Below are 14,617 nucleotides of genomic sequence, written 5' to 3' on the forward strand. Positions count from 1 at the left end.
TATAGGCTATGATTATGAGAATGACGATGATGGACACTAGACGAGAATTCTAGTGGATTATATGAGTATAATCTATGAGTACAAGAATGACGATGATGGGCATTAGAGTAAACTCTAGTGGATTGTATGAGTATAGGCTATGAGTATGAGAATGACAATGACAATGATGGGCACTAGACGTGAAGTTCTACCTCAATGCCAACATTATTTTTCATTTAGTGCACATGTGTGCACCATTTTGGAATTAATATGTTAGGCCCATTGTACATAGTTATTGGGCAAAGGATTTATTATTGTTGATACCTTAGACTTTGGATAAAGGTAATTTTTATAATTTTTAAAAAAGGCTTAGTCTTGCATTCTCTTAATTGCTCTAAGGGCTTTTTTGGTTAATATGATTTAAATACTATGTGTGGGAGAAGATACACTGAATGTTATGTCTCTTACTTTTTTTGGTATAAACTTGGCGCAAAATTAATTTTTTTGTTTATAATACTTGGATTTCTATTATTTTATTAGTTTATTTGGATAACACAAATCTCCATGTGCAAAGAAAAGTCCAATCTTAGAAAAAACATTCTATTATTAGCTCCAAAAGCTATTTTGGTTAGTATGATTTGAATACCACATGTGGGAGAAGGAGCCACACACATCATGTCGGAAAGGGGGGGAGATTGCATCCAATGTTGTGTCCCTTGCTTATTATCTTCATTTTTGGTATAAGCTTGGTACAAGATTAAATTTTCAATTCATAGTACTTGGATTTCTATTATTTTATTAGTTTATTTGGACAATACAAATCTCCATATGCAAGATCCTTTATAGTGATATCAAAGCACGATCAAATTCAAGGAAGAATTTGAGCATGGGAATTTGTGAAGAAAAAGCAAAAATTAAAAATTTGGAGGAAGCATAAGAGGACTTAAGTAATTTGGGAGTTTTGGTTATATTTAAAATTATCTTTTATGCAAAGGGAAAAAGCCTACGGTTCTGCAAAAAGTGGATTGGCATTCACATCAAGGTCAAGGACAAAGAAAAAGGCCAAGGAAGAGTTAAAGCCCAGGCTCTTTACTCATTGGACAAAGGGAGCTCTACTAGTTATTAACCAAAGGAAAGAGGGAAAGGGGTTTGCATGTTTTCAAAACCACTCATCTTTTCAAAAGTGGTTTTCCCCAAATCATAGCCTCTCCAAGATCAGGCTTCATCGATGAGATTAGTAGGTAATGGTGATCAAGCTCCTACTCTCAAAAGGATAAAGTGCTTCAAAAATAGCTTCTCTTCGACGGATGGGGATGTTGAATTCTCCCTTTTCACAGAAGTGCGATGGCGGCGATTTTAGTTCTTGTTTTGTAGCTTTTAAGAGCTCTAAAGATTAAAAAAATTAAAGGCTAAAAAAAGCCTTAGCAAAAATAAAAATAAAAATCTCGTATAAAAAAAAAGCCTTAGCTAAAAGGCTTGTAAAGCCTTAGACCAAGGCCTATAAAGCCTTAATTCAAGGCTACTAAACCCTCTTCAAAGGCTCAAAAGGGCAAAAAAACAACCTTAAACAAATTCATAGTGCGTCTTGTTCCCAATGGGTTCTCTATGAAAGCCACAAAGGTATGGTCAAGGAAGGGAGATGTGTTGGAAAAACAGACCCCTAGAGGGTGTACCACTGAAGCTTTAATATTCTATTGAATTACCATGTGTCTCGGGAACAATCCTCTTTTGTATTAGAGGAGGATAGATGGAATTTATTATGTGAATTGCTAAACAAAAGTGAATAGAGATGTTGGAGTAGGGATAGGATGTTGACATCAGGCATCATTTTGATGTAAAAAGCTTTTTGCTAAGTTATATATATATATATACATACATACATACATACATACATACATACATACATACATACATACATACATATATAATTATAATTATTGGTCCCAAAAAGAAAAAAAAATAAATTTTTTTCAAAAAGCCAGTTTACTCCAAAAATACAACCTTAACAAAATACATTTTTAGAACAGAATTGAGTGGAAGAAGATGAGGCAAGAAAGCATCTAACAAAGAAATATTTTCATGATGGCTTGAACAAATCCACAACTTACTAAAAACTCGAATCTTCTATAACTTATGGTGGAGTGCATATGCTTTTGGCGATCATCTTTGAACAAAATGCCTTTCTATATCAAGTGTTACTTCGGAATTTTAGTGGAAATTATCTTAATGAATGGTTAAAGGTATGGTTGAGAGACCACGAGGTGTGTTTCATTATGGTTCCTATTGGCGATCACTAGACTGGGTATTTAAACCAAACATTTGATTATGTCATTTTATGAAACTTTATGAAATTATCCAAGGTTATAATATCAAAGATGATCCAACTATATCTAACCGAGAATTTCATGCATGTTTGGAATATCTAAAATGTAGACTACCCCCATAAAAATAATTGTTCCTTTCCATATTTTTGCTACTAGAAACTCTTGAAAATTAGTCAAATTTAATATTGTAGGATTTTAGTATTTGATGTATTTACTTTGTCAATATCTTTCAAGTTATTGTCAAATTTTCCTAGCCACAAGTCAAGCAAACTCAAGTAAGCTTTTTGAATAGTTACACTTACGATTGACAAATATTTTACTACACCACTCTTTGACTTTTAACTATATTTATGTCTAGCTTCAGTTATTTTATGTTTAATGCTATTCTGACAACTCTTTACCAAACAAAAAAGTAAATTTTTATTCTTAATTAAAAATCATTAATGGTTACATTTTATTTTTTCATGCTCTATAATACAAAGTTGGTTACCAAGTTCTTCATTTGACTGAGGGCAGTTACTCCTCAAATGGGAGAGTTGTTTGTTATGGTAAAAGGGAATCTAACTATTTTCTAGTACAAGAAGAAGGAAGGCAGCGGATGAGAAGTTTGAACTTTACGAATGGAGACTACAAGCCAAAGGGAAATGGGAGATTATGTCATGAAGGTGTCTTAACAAGCTTGAATGGATGCCAAGAGTATGGTATCAAACTCTCAAGTCAACCAAATTTTGTAATCACTAGATTCAGGAGCTAGATAAGCTTTTTCTTGATCATTTTCCTTTACTTTTATACATTGTCTACATTATAATCTATGATCACACAAAAGGACCAATACCTCTAGACTATTATTGCTTAACTTTGATGGTTAATAAATCATTATGTTTATGATTAGTAAACTAGTTAGTCAATTTTACAAACCTATAGCCAAGATCATCTTTTAGATAGTAGGATAAGGTGACCATATATCCTATCGTTATTGACCAAGAAGTTTTATTCTAAAACTAATATTATAAATTACTCAGATTTATAACATTAGTATTTGCGAGATTTGTCATAGCTTAACAACTTTGGCAAAAGACTTTAATAATCTCAATAATCAAACATTAATATAAGCAATATCTTTCCTTTTTCTTTATTTTCATATTCTTAAAATGATGTTTATTACATTAATTTTGATATCATGGTGAAATTTTACTTTCATGTATCTTTTTATAATAGTTAGTCAAACTTCATAACTAAATAGAAAAGTTTTATTACTGTCTAGCATTTGATAATAGTATTGTGCATCATTTTCTTTTGAAAAGGCTTTTTAGATTATTTCTTATTAGCCAATGCATTAGTCAATTGCACCACATTATTGAATTAAGTTTGCACTGTCTAGAATCAAATATAAATACGTTTAGAAACATCTAGACCTTTGATATTTCCATCAAATAGTGTTACCTTTGTAGAGGGTTAGCATTATTTTCAGGAAGTGTAGATGCTATTTTTGTCAGAGCAAGAGTGACATACCATAAATGATAAATACAAAGAGTTTAGAAAACTTCAAGATTTAGCCTAAATAAAATATCTATTGAGTATCATTGTTCTCTATGTGTAGAAAAGCCTAATTTAGATATTTGAGGAAAAACATGAACTTAAATAGTCACGGTATGTTATGTATCTTCTAAAACGAAGAAGAGGATACAACATTATTTTCTATCAAGACTCGAGACATCTGAACTTTAGAGTGTGATTAGATAATGATACACATGTCTCACCATAGTTGGCCCACCATTAATGAGTATATGTTACTTATTGTCCTTCACATTGAAATAAACTTTTTTAAATTTTGAATTTTGTTATTGTTCTTTTACTTTAATGACATATTGGTATGGATGATATATATGGTAATAAATTTTGACAGTAACAACCATGACATCTAGAAAGAACAACTCATATTTGACCATAGTTCTCATCACTTTATTTCACCAAGGTTACCAAATTTTTTAAAATGGATTATTATTTGTAATTAATATAAGTATCGTATGATTTTCTCGAACCATACAATTGAAGATGCCAAGTGGATGCCCAAATGATTTTTTCATCAATATCCAAATTGATCCACTCATATTAGCAGACACTCAATTCAGATTAATTGTAATCCAAGTAAGAGGGAATGTTACATGTGACATGTGACATGTACTCTATATGGTGCATTGTGTATTCCTAGCGTATCACTGTATGGTTGTTGTGTTTGTGCTTGTACCATATTTATGAGAATTGATTATTTGAGTGAGTCCAAATAATTCCATATTCACATGAAAGCATGTGAGAGTCGATTTGTTGAGCGCATCGGGCAAGTTCATAAACAATAGCTAGAAACACTTTAGAAACTTCATGAGTACTACACTTGAAAATCCTTGTCAAGTATTAACATAGGAATGACCAAATAAATAACTAATGACTTTTAGGCTAAATAAAATATATGTTTCAATACCACTATTTTCTAAGTGTAGAAAATCCTAATTTAGATATTTGAGGAAAAAAATAAACTTAAACAGTGATGGCCTAGTATGTATCTTCTAGACGCAAAAGAGGATACATGTTAGAACATTATTTTCTATCAAGACTCAAGACATCCAAATTTTAGGGTGTGATTGGACAATGATACACATGTCTCACATAGTTGGCCATCGATTGTATGTTACTTATTGTTGTTCTTTCACATTGAAATAAACTTTTTAAATATTAAGTTTCATTGTTATTCTTTTACTTTGATGACCTATTGGTATGGATGGTATATATGGTAATAAATTTTGATAGTAACAAAACCACGACATCCAAAAAGATCAACTCACATGTTCTCATCACTTCATTTCACCAAGGTCACTAAAACCTTTAAAAATAATTATCATTTGGAATTAGTCTCAAACTATTTAATTGAAGGTTCTAAGTGGATGCCCAAATGGTTTTTATGTCAATATAATCCTCTCATATTAGTAGACACTCAATTGAGATCAATTGCAATCCAAGTAAGAGGGAATGTTATATGTGATGTGTACTCTCTCTCTATGGTGCATTAGGGATGCCTAATGTGTCATTGTGTTAAGTTTCATGGGCTGATTATATTCATACTTGATGCTGAGTATATACTTGTGTGGATTTAGGTTGTGTTTGTGCTTGTGCCATATTTTATGAGAATTGATTTTTTGAGTGAGTGTAAAGAATTATGTATTCACATGAAAGCATGTGAGAGCTTATTTGTTGAGCGAGTCAAGTGAGTCCAAATGATTTTGTATTCATATGAAAGCATGTGAGAGTTGATTTGTTGAGCAAGTCAAGTGGGTCCAAATGACTTCGTACTCACACGATAATAATTGGTTGTGAGTGAGGCTAATTAATTGCTACCACATCTTAGTATTATTTTGTTGAGCGATTTTGATTTAATTATAACCTTACATTATTGATTATATGAGTATAGGCTTATGAGTACGAGAATGATGATGATAAACACTAAACATGAACTCCTACCTTTGCGTGCTAACATTATTTTTGGTTTAGTATGAACATAGTCCATGGGCAACCTGCATAGAGGCACCATAGGGCATACGCTCATCAAGATTGATGCTTTTGCATAGCACCATCGACAATTTCTAATCCAAGTGAAAGAGAAGTAACAACCAGAAAGGCAACATGCAGCTCTAAGGCTTGAAAAAGGAAGCAAAAAAATGCTCACCACCTAGCGTGCATCATTGCGTATTCCAAGGGAGGGCTCGCTATTGTTATGTAGAAATTGAGAAAGTTCTTACTCAAATAGAGTTAGCACCAAGTTGTGTTTTATATTGAGATTGATGGAGTTGTATTCTGACACTAAACTTCTGCACTCAAACATTGAAGGAGAAGCTGGAAGGGCTCACTAAGCAACAGGAGAAGGATAACTATACACATCCATATCCATTCTTTCACATACACATCCGTATCCATTATCACATACATTCACTCACATCCCATATCATTCATTTACATCCTGATTCACATAACATCACATCTCATCCATTCATTCACATTTATCTAATTCACATCACATCTCATCACATCTATTCACCTCACTTCTCATCACCTCTATTCACCTCACATCCATCCATCCATTCATTCCCATCTATCTGATTCTCACATCACATCTCATCACCTCAATTCACATCACATCCATCCATCCATTCACATCTATCTAATTCACATTACATTCATCCATCCATTCATCTCTATCTGATTCACATCACATCTCATCACATCTATTCACCTCACATCTGATCACCTCTATTCACATCACATCCATCCATCCATTCACATCTATCTGATTCACATCACATCTATTCACCTCACATCCATCCATCCATTCACATCTATCTGATTCACATCACATATATTCATAGAACTTAAACATAGATTTTAAGAGAATTCTAATTTTGATAAAAAAACTCTTTATGCATCTATTTATGCATAAAAATCAACTTTGACGAGAATAACACTTTTGAAATAAAAATAATTCCTTTATGCATCTTTCTATGCATAAAATCAATTTTGATGAGAATAACACTTTTGAAATAAAAATAATTCCTTTATGCATCTTTCTATGCATAAAATCAATTTTGATGAGAATAACACTTTTGAAATAAAAATAATTTCTTTATGCATCTTTCTATGCATAAAAATCAATTTTGATGAGAATAACACTTTTGAAATAAAAATAATTTCTTAATAAAAAATTCCATTCTATGCATAGAAATTAAATTCAATGAAAATAACACTTTTAAAATAAAACAATTTTCATTATGCATCTTTCTATGCATAGAAATTAAATTCAATATTTAATATCAGTGATATCCATGCATATTCATAGGTGAATATGTACATGGAGTAAATTAGAATATTTCTTTTAGAATGCACAAACGGTGGGAATTACTCTTTTGGAATAACATAAAAATAAACTTTCTTTTCCACAAAATTCTAGAAAATTTTTGCCATAACCTCCTTTGTATGGCTGACCATTTCTCATTTTTAACATTCTATTTTCAATTTAAATTAACCCCAATTAGATGTAAAGGACTCTAATCTACTCAATTTTCACTTTCCAAGAGAGTAAACAATAAGAAAAGTTTAATTAATTATTTTGTTAAACATTCTAGAATAAAGAAAGGCTGAATTGTAAGGAAGAGAAGGGGATGGCCTTTTCATCAAGGCGAGAATTTACTTTAGTCAACTATTAAAAAAAAGGAAGATCAAGAAAACCATAGATTTAAAATTAAAAAGTAAGAAGAATTTATTTTACATAGAGTTTATAAGCTTTCCATTGGCTTGAGGGATTGAGGGTTCTACTCTTGTTTGGATCAAGAGTGGCCACCAATTACTTTGGAGAGGATTAAGTAAAAAACAATTGAATTATCAAGAAAATTCAATGTAATTGGCTCTGGGTAGGAGTAGAGTAACAGTGCATAAACACTATTAATCTTTTACAAAGGGGGAGGCTTCTATTTATAGGAAAAAGTGAGCCTCTAACCAAGCAAACTGATTCTGGAATTTTCCACATCAGTTTGGTCAATTTTTGTCCATTTTTGGGTCAGTTTAGCTTACTTTTTGGATCTAATTGAAATAGGAGAGAGGAGAGATGAAGATATCTCATTATTTTTGAGTTTAAAACTCCTACACACGTGTGAAATAGGCACCTCCTTCATGAGGTGAGATCCCCACACTGAGGTGTCAAAAATGCATCATTTCTTCTAAATATCTCTTCTTTTTTAACTAATAAACCTTGTCCTTAGTCAACTCTTCATCTTATGTGAGTATTTACTCCTTTTTGGGGGGGTTTTCTTTTATTCTTCAATTTATCTCCTCCCTACATTTGGATTAATCTTATTGGTCCATAGGAACCTTAATTGGACCATAATCTAAATTTTTTTAAAATTTTGGACCCTTAGGCGGCTAAGGTCATTTTTACCTATTTTCAATTAATTCTAATTGTACATTGGAAAGTTCTTTTTGAATTTCTGTTTCAGGGGAAACCAATTTAGACACTAGGAGGATTTTTATATCTAAAAATATCTCAATTTTGGATTACCTCCCTCTAGATATTTTCTCTCTCTAGGCCAAAACATGATCTTTCTTTTATTTCAGAGAGGGGAATAATTATAAGATCAGAAGGGGAGGTTCTTACACCTCCACACCTTAAAAGCTGGAGGGAGGAATCTCACATCCTACCCCACTTAAAAAATGTGAGATGTTCTCATCTCGCAACTAGAGAACTCATTTCCTTAAGATCCAATTGATTCTGGGGTTCCTTATAGTTTGGTGAACCCAATAGAATCTTGGGATAAAGATTCCTTATATAGAACCCAACTAGAGGACAACTCATTCCCTTAAGATCCAACTGATTCTGGGATTCCTTATAGTCTGGTGAACCCAACAGAATCCTGGGATAAAAATTCCTTATATAGAACTCATCATCAGATATAACAATTTCTTCCGATCATATAATTCATATCCTTAACACAATTATGGTCCATTAGATCGAAATTTCCATCTGAACGTTCCTCCAAGGGGAATTTCAAATTTATAGGTTTTTTATTTGTCATCCCTTAACTTGATTCACTGGGTTAAGTGTTAACAGTAGCAATCTATCAGCATAATCCACTAATCTCATAGTGATTTGTTGAAGTCATTAACGTCATACCAGTTACGAACATCATCACAGGGACTCGTCCCATTCATCCTCATTGTGTTTTTGCTCAGTTTATCGCTTTTCAACCAAAATTCAGGATTCATCATTTTTCAATTAGAATCCAAATCAACTCATCAGTTCTCAACCAAAATTTTAAAATCATATCAACCACATTCGAATTCATCATCTGGATAGCATTTTTGCTTATAAATTCAAGTCTTAGATTTACTCGTATATACTGCTAGTAAAGAGTTGCAGTTATACTCTCAGTATATACAGGTAGTCACGATCCTTAGAACTATAAGGTAAATACCATCATGGGCCTCAAGCAAGTCAGGGATAAATTTTACTCTAACGTAGTCAAAGGCCTTAACTAACTAAACTGATTTGACCGAACCTGTAAGTTTCATAGTCAGATCAAGGAAAAGATTGCATTTGGATCATAGAGACCAACGCTTTTTTCCTCATTGAGAGGCATAGCCGTTGATTCTTTTCTATAGAATAACTTTTTTATCCAAGATTTACTTCATCTATCGTACCATCACAGAATTGAGTCTCATTTTAGGGATCCATCAGTCAAGCCTAACCCCATTCGGTCCCATAAGTTAGCTAACCACCCAACCACTGGAGTGATGGGATCCAATTAGGAATTTGGTTAGGTTTTGTCCCGGGTGTACCAGGGAAAAGAGTTCCTAGACCCCCTAGTCGGATATTCATGAAAACTTAAATCTAGCCATACCACTTACACACCCAATATGAAATTGCCCTTTTCACAGATTCAACTGTCTTTAAAACAATCATTTAATGAAATCATAGTGCCACTGATCATAATCCTTAAAATCTCCGGTTGAATCCTAATTTCCAATCATTCCTTCATCGATGTACCTATGGCATCATTGGCAACTAGAATGCTCATCACTTGTCCACTCAGGGGCCTTTTTGATGGTTCCTAGCTCATAGTACTCGGTAATATATTCACATATGAAAATTGAATCTCCGTTGAAGATCAGCAAGATCAACCAACGGATCCATATAAAAGAGCCATGGACTCATCCATTGAGGACCAGCAAGGTCAATCAACCAGATCCATGCCCGAATTCAGCAAACAGCTCTTACTTCTTGTTCCAATATCTTCCTCGACACACGCGTGGGTATCGTCAGCGACCTAGAGCCCGAGCACCGTATGGTCAGCACCCTCTAGGATCCTTCGTAGGTGACCTAGCGCTTCACTCATAGGCCACTTCCTTGGTCCCTCACCCACCGTACCGGAAGCTCACCATTTTAATCGAACCAAGGCTTCGACCAACCTTGCTACGCGAGACGTCCTCCATTGACTCTCCGTTAGTTATTGCAACTTTATCAGATTAGGTCTCCATGACCTCATTCACAAGACGATCAAAATGCTTTCCCAACATTCTTGACATAAAACAGTCATTTAAAAACAGGTCATAAATACAATTTCTATAAAATGAACTCTCGTCTTTCCACATTGTTCCACATCAATCCACATTATTTAATTCCACAACCATTTCATAAGTATTCCTATTCTCATCCAATCACATCATTTTCAACTCATCACATCTTTCCTCAATTTATCCTCATCAGATCTCATCCACTCGCATCTACCCATATCCACATCTCATCACATCACATTCATTCACATCACATCTCATTCATTTTACCTCACATCTCATTCATTCACATCTATCCCGATTCACATTCCATCACATCACATTCATTCATATCTATTACATTTACATTCACATTCATTCATATCCACCATCACATCCATTCTCATCTCCATTATAACACATCACTTCTATCCACATTATATCTCATTCATACACATCTCATCTTGTTCATCCACATCCATCCAATCGTTCACATGTACGACTACTCACATGTATCCATACATTCATATCTATCACTTCACATTCATGTCACATCACATCTCTTTACATCACATCACCTTCTTTCACATACACATCTATATCCATTCTTTCACATACATCCACATCCATTCTTTCACTTACTCATTCACATCCATTCTTCATAGACACATTCACATCAATTCTTCACATACACATTCTTATCCATTCTTTCACATACTCATTCACATCCATTCTTCACATACATATCCATATCCATTCTTTCATATACACATCCGTATCCATTATCATCACATACATTCACTCACATCCCATATCATTTATTTACATCCTGATTCACATAAAATCACATCTCATCCATTCATTCACATTTATCTAATTCACATCACATCTCATCACATCTATTCACCTCACTTCTCATCACCTCTATTCACCTCACATCCATCCATCCATTCATTCCCATCTATCTGATTCACATCACATCTCATCACCTCAATTCACATCACATCCATCCATCCATTCATATCTATCTGATTCACATCACATTCATCCATACATTCATCTTTATCTGATTCACATCACATCTATTCACCTCACATTTCATCACCCGCTATTCACATCACATCCATCCATCCATTCACACATCTATCTGATTCACATCACATTTATTCACCTCACATCTCATCACTTCTATTCACATCACATCCATCCATTCATTCACATCTATCTGATTCACATCACATTCATCTATCCATTCATCTCTATCTGATTCACATCACATCTCATCACCTCTATTCACATCACATCCTTCCATCCATTCACATCTATCTGATTCACCTCACATCTTATCACCTCGATTCACATCTCATCACATCTATTCACCTCATATCTCATCACCTCGATTCACATCACATCACATCCATCCATCCATCCATTCACATCACATCACATCCATCCATCCATCCATTCACATCTATCTGATTCACATCACATTCATCCATCCATTCATCTCTATCTGATTCACAACACATCTCATCACCTCTATTCACATCACATCCTTCCATCTATTCACATCACATCCTTCCATCCATTCACATCTATCTGATTCACATCACATCTCATCACATCTATTCACCTCACATCTCATCACCTCGATTCACATCACATCCATCCATCCATTCACATCTATCTGTTCTATATCACATTCATCTATCCATTCATCTCTATCTGATTCACATCACATCTCATCACATCTACTCACCTCACATCTCATCACCTCTATTCACATCACATCCTTTCATCCATTCACATCTATTTGATTCACATCATATCTCATTACATCTATTCACCTCACATCCATCCATCCATTCATATCTCATTACATCATATCTCATTACATCTATTCACCTCACCTCACATCCATCCATCCATTCATATCTATCTGATCTACATCACATCTATTCATATCTATCTGATCTACATCACATCTATTCATAGAATTTAAACAATTTGGTCAGTTTTGACCATTTTTGGGTTTATTTAGCTTACTTTTTGGATCTAATTGAAACAGGAGAGAGGAGAGATTAAAATATGTCATTATTTTTTAGTTTAAAACTTTTCCACACATGTGAATAGGCATCTCCTTCATGAGGGGAGATCCCTACACTGAGGTGTCAAAAATGTATCATTTCTTCTAAATATCTCTTCTTTTTTAACTAATAAACCTTGTCCTTAGTCAACTCTTTATCTTATGTGAGTATTTACTCCTTTTTGGGAGTTTTTTTTTTATTCTTTAATTTATCTCCTCCCTACATTTGGATAAATCTTATTGGTTTCTATAGGAACCTTAATTAAACCATAATAAATTTTTTTTCAAAAATCTGGACCCTTAGGCTAAGGTCATTTTTACCTATTTTCAATTAATTCCAATTGCACATTAGAAAGTTCTTTTTGAATTTCTGTTTCAGGAAAAATCATTTTAGACACTAGGAGAATTTTTATATCAAAAAATATCTCAATTTTAGATTACCTCTCTCTAGACATTTTCTCTTTCTAAGCCAGAACATGATCTTTCTTTTACTTAAGAGAAATAAATAATTAAAAGATCAGAAGGGGAGGTTCTTCACCTACACACCTCAAAAGCTGGAGGAAAGAATCTTACAAGATGAGTCTTAGACAAGGGATTAAGCCTTATAAAAACTTCATTGAGAAGATTAAAGCAATATTCAAGACAAATTACTACATGAACATAGGGCAACCTGCATAGCGACACCATAGGGCATAGGCTCATCAGGATTGATGCTTTTGCATAGCACCACCTAGAATTTCTAATCCAAGAAGTAAAAGAGAAGTAACATCCAGAAAGGCAACATGCAGGTTTAAGGCTTGAAAAAGGAAGCAGCAAAATGTTCACTACCTAGCGTGCATCACTGCCTATTCCAAGGGAGGGCTGGCTATTGTTCTGAAAGACATTGAGAGAGTTCTTACTCAAATAGAGTTGGCACCCCAGTTGTGTTGCATATCGAGATTGATGGAGTTGTATTCTGAGACTGAACTTCTACTCTACTCAGGAGAAGCAGGAAGAGCTCACTCGAGTAGGTAGTGGGAGAAGGAGAAGTCCTTGATGAATCGGACAAAGTGAGTAAAGGAGGAGATAGACCGTGCGAACTTGTTAATCTAACAAGTAGACCGGGATTACAACTTGAATTGGGCAAAATATTCTGGCATTGCAATCATTGCTGCATAAAGAGGTGACAGATGATGATAGAGCAGCGAAGGCTCTCTCTGCTCAGGTCGGGGTGCTGATGGTAGCATCACTACTTAGTAGCTCTCAGCAGAAGTGGCTGCTGCACACTAAACTCATTTCGTCTGTGTGTGCACGGCATCACAAGGGCTACACAGAGGTTGGTATATACCAAGGCATCATAGAGCCTTGGGGTATTAGGCATCACAACTGGCCACAAATAGCTAATGGTGCCAATGTTTGAGACGTGAAGGGAATACATAGGGTTTTAAAACCCAACTCTCTACCTTAGTCCATTCACACTGCCACTCTCTCACCGGTCATCTCCCTCTTGTCCACCCTGATTAGGCATCCAATTAGCACATTTGTCCATCATTTTTATAGCCATTTCATACTCTACTAGAGTGGATAGACACGTATATGAACATTGTAGAGGAGGTTGTTCATGTGCATAGGCATCCATCTTCTTCATGATGGTCATACCTCAGCAAGTGGTAAGGAGCCAAAAGGGATTCAAGACAGAGAGCCTAACGATCCTTTAAAATGTACCTATTTTCATTGAGAAAGGTGTTTGGTCCTATGATATTTGTATGGAATATAAAATGGCCCATTGGATAGAGGTACCCTGAGGTTATTCCTAATAACTTGTGAAAGACCCCTTGGTCCATGCCCAAGGGATCTGATCCTTCTTTGGAATCTTCCACTCTAGGTTTTAGTTCTACTTCTTGCAAAGCAATTAGTTCTTCTTCTTCTTCTTGAGGGATGTTGAGAATTTCCTAAGGTATTATCTTTAATGTAGGTGGGACTTGTGCAATTGGAACTACTATGGGTTGGATCATGTATGCTTGGCATTCTCAAACCAAATCATAGGTAGCCTCCAAGCAGCTTCTATATAGGATAAAGGTACTCTTTCAATTTTCTCTAAAGGTGGTGAGGGTCGATTCTTACTGTCTTAACCTTAGTGGTGGGCTTGGGTTTCACAATC

Source organism: Cibotium barometz, chromosome 32, assembly GCF_041138505.1.
Source record: "Cibotium barometz isolate CiBa-2024 chromosome 32, ASM4113850v1, whole genome shotgun sequence".
In the NCBI taxonomy this organism is placed as follows: domain Eukaryota; kingdom Viridiplantae; phylum Streptophyta; class Polypodiopsida; order Cyatheales; family Cibotiaceae; genus Cibotium; species Cibotium barometz.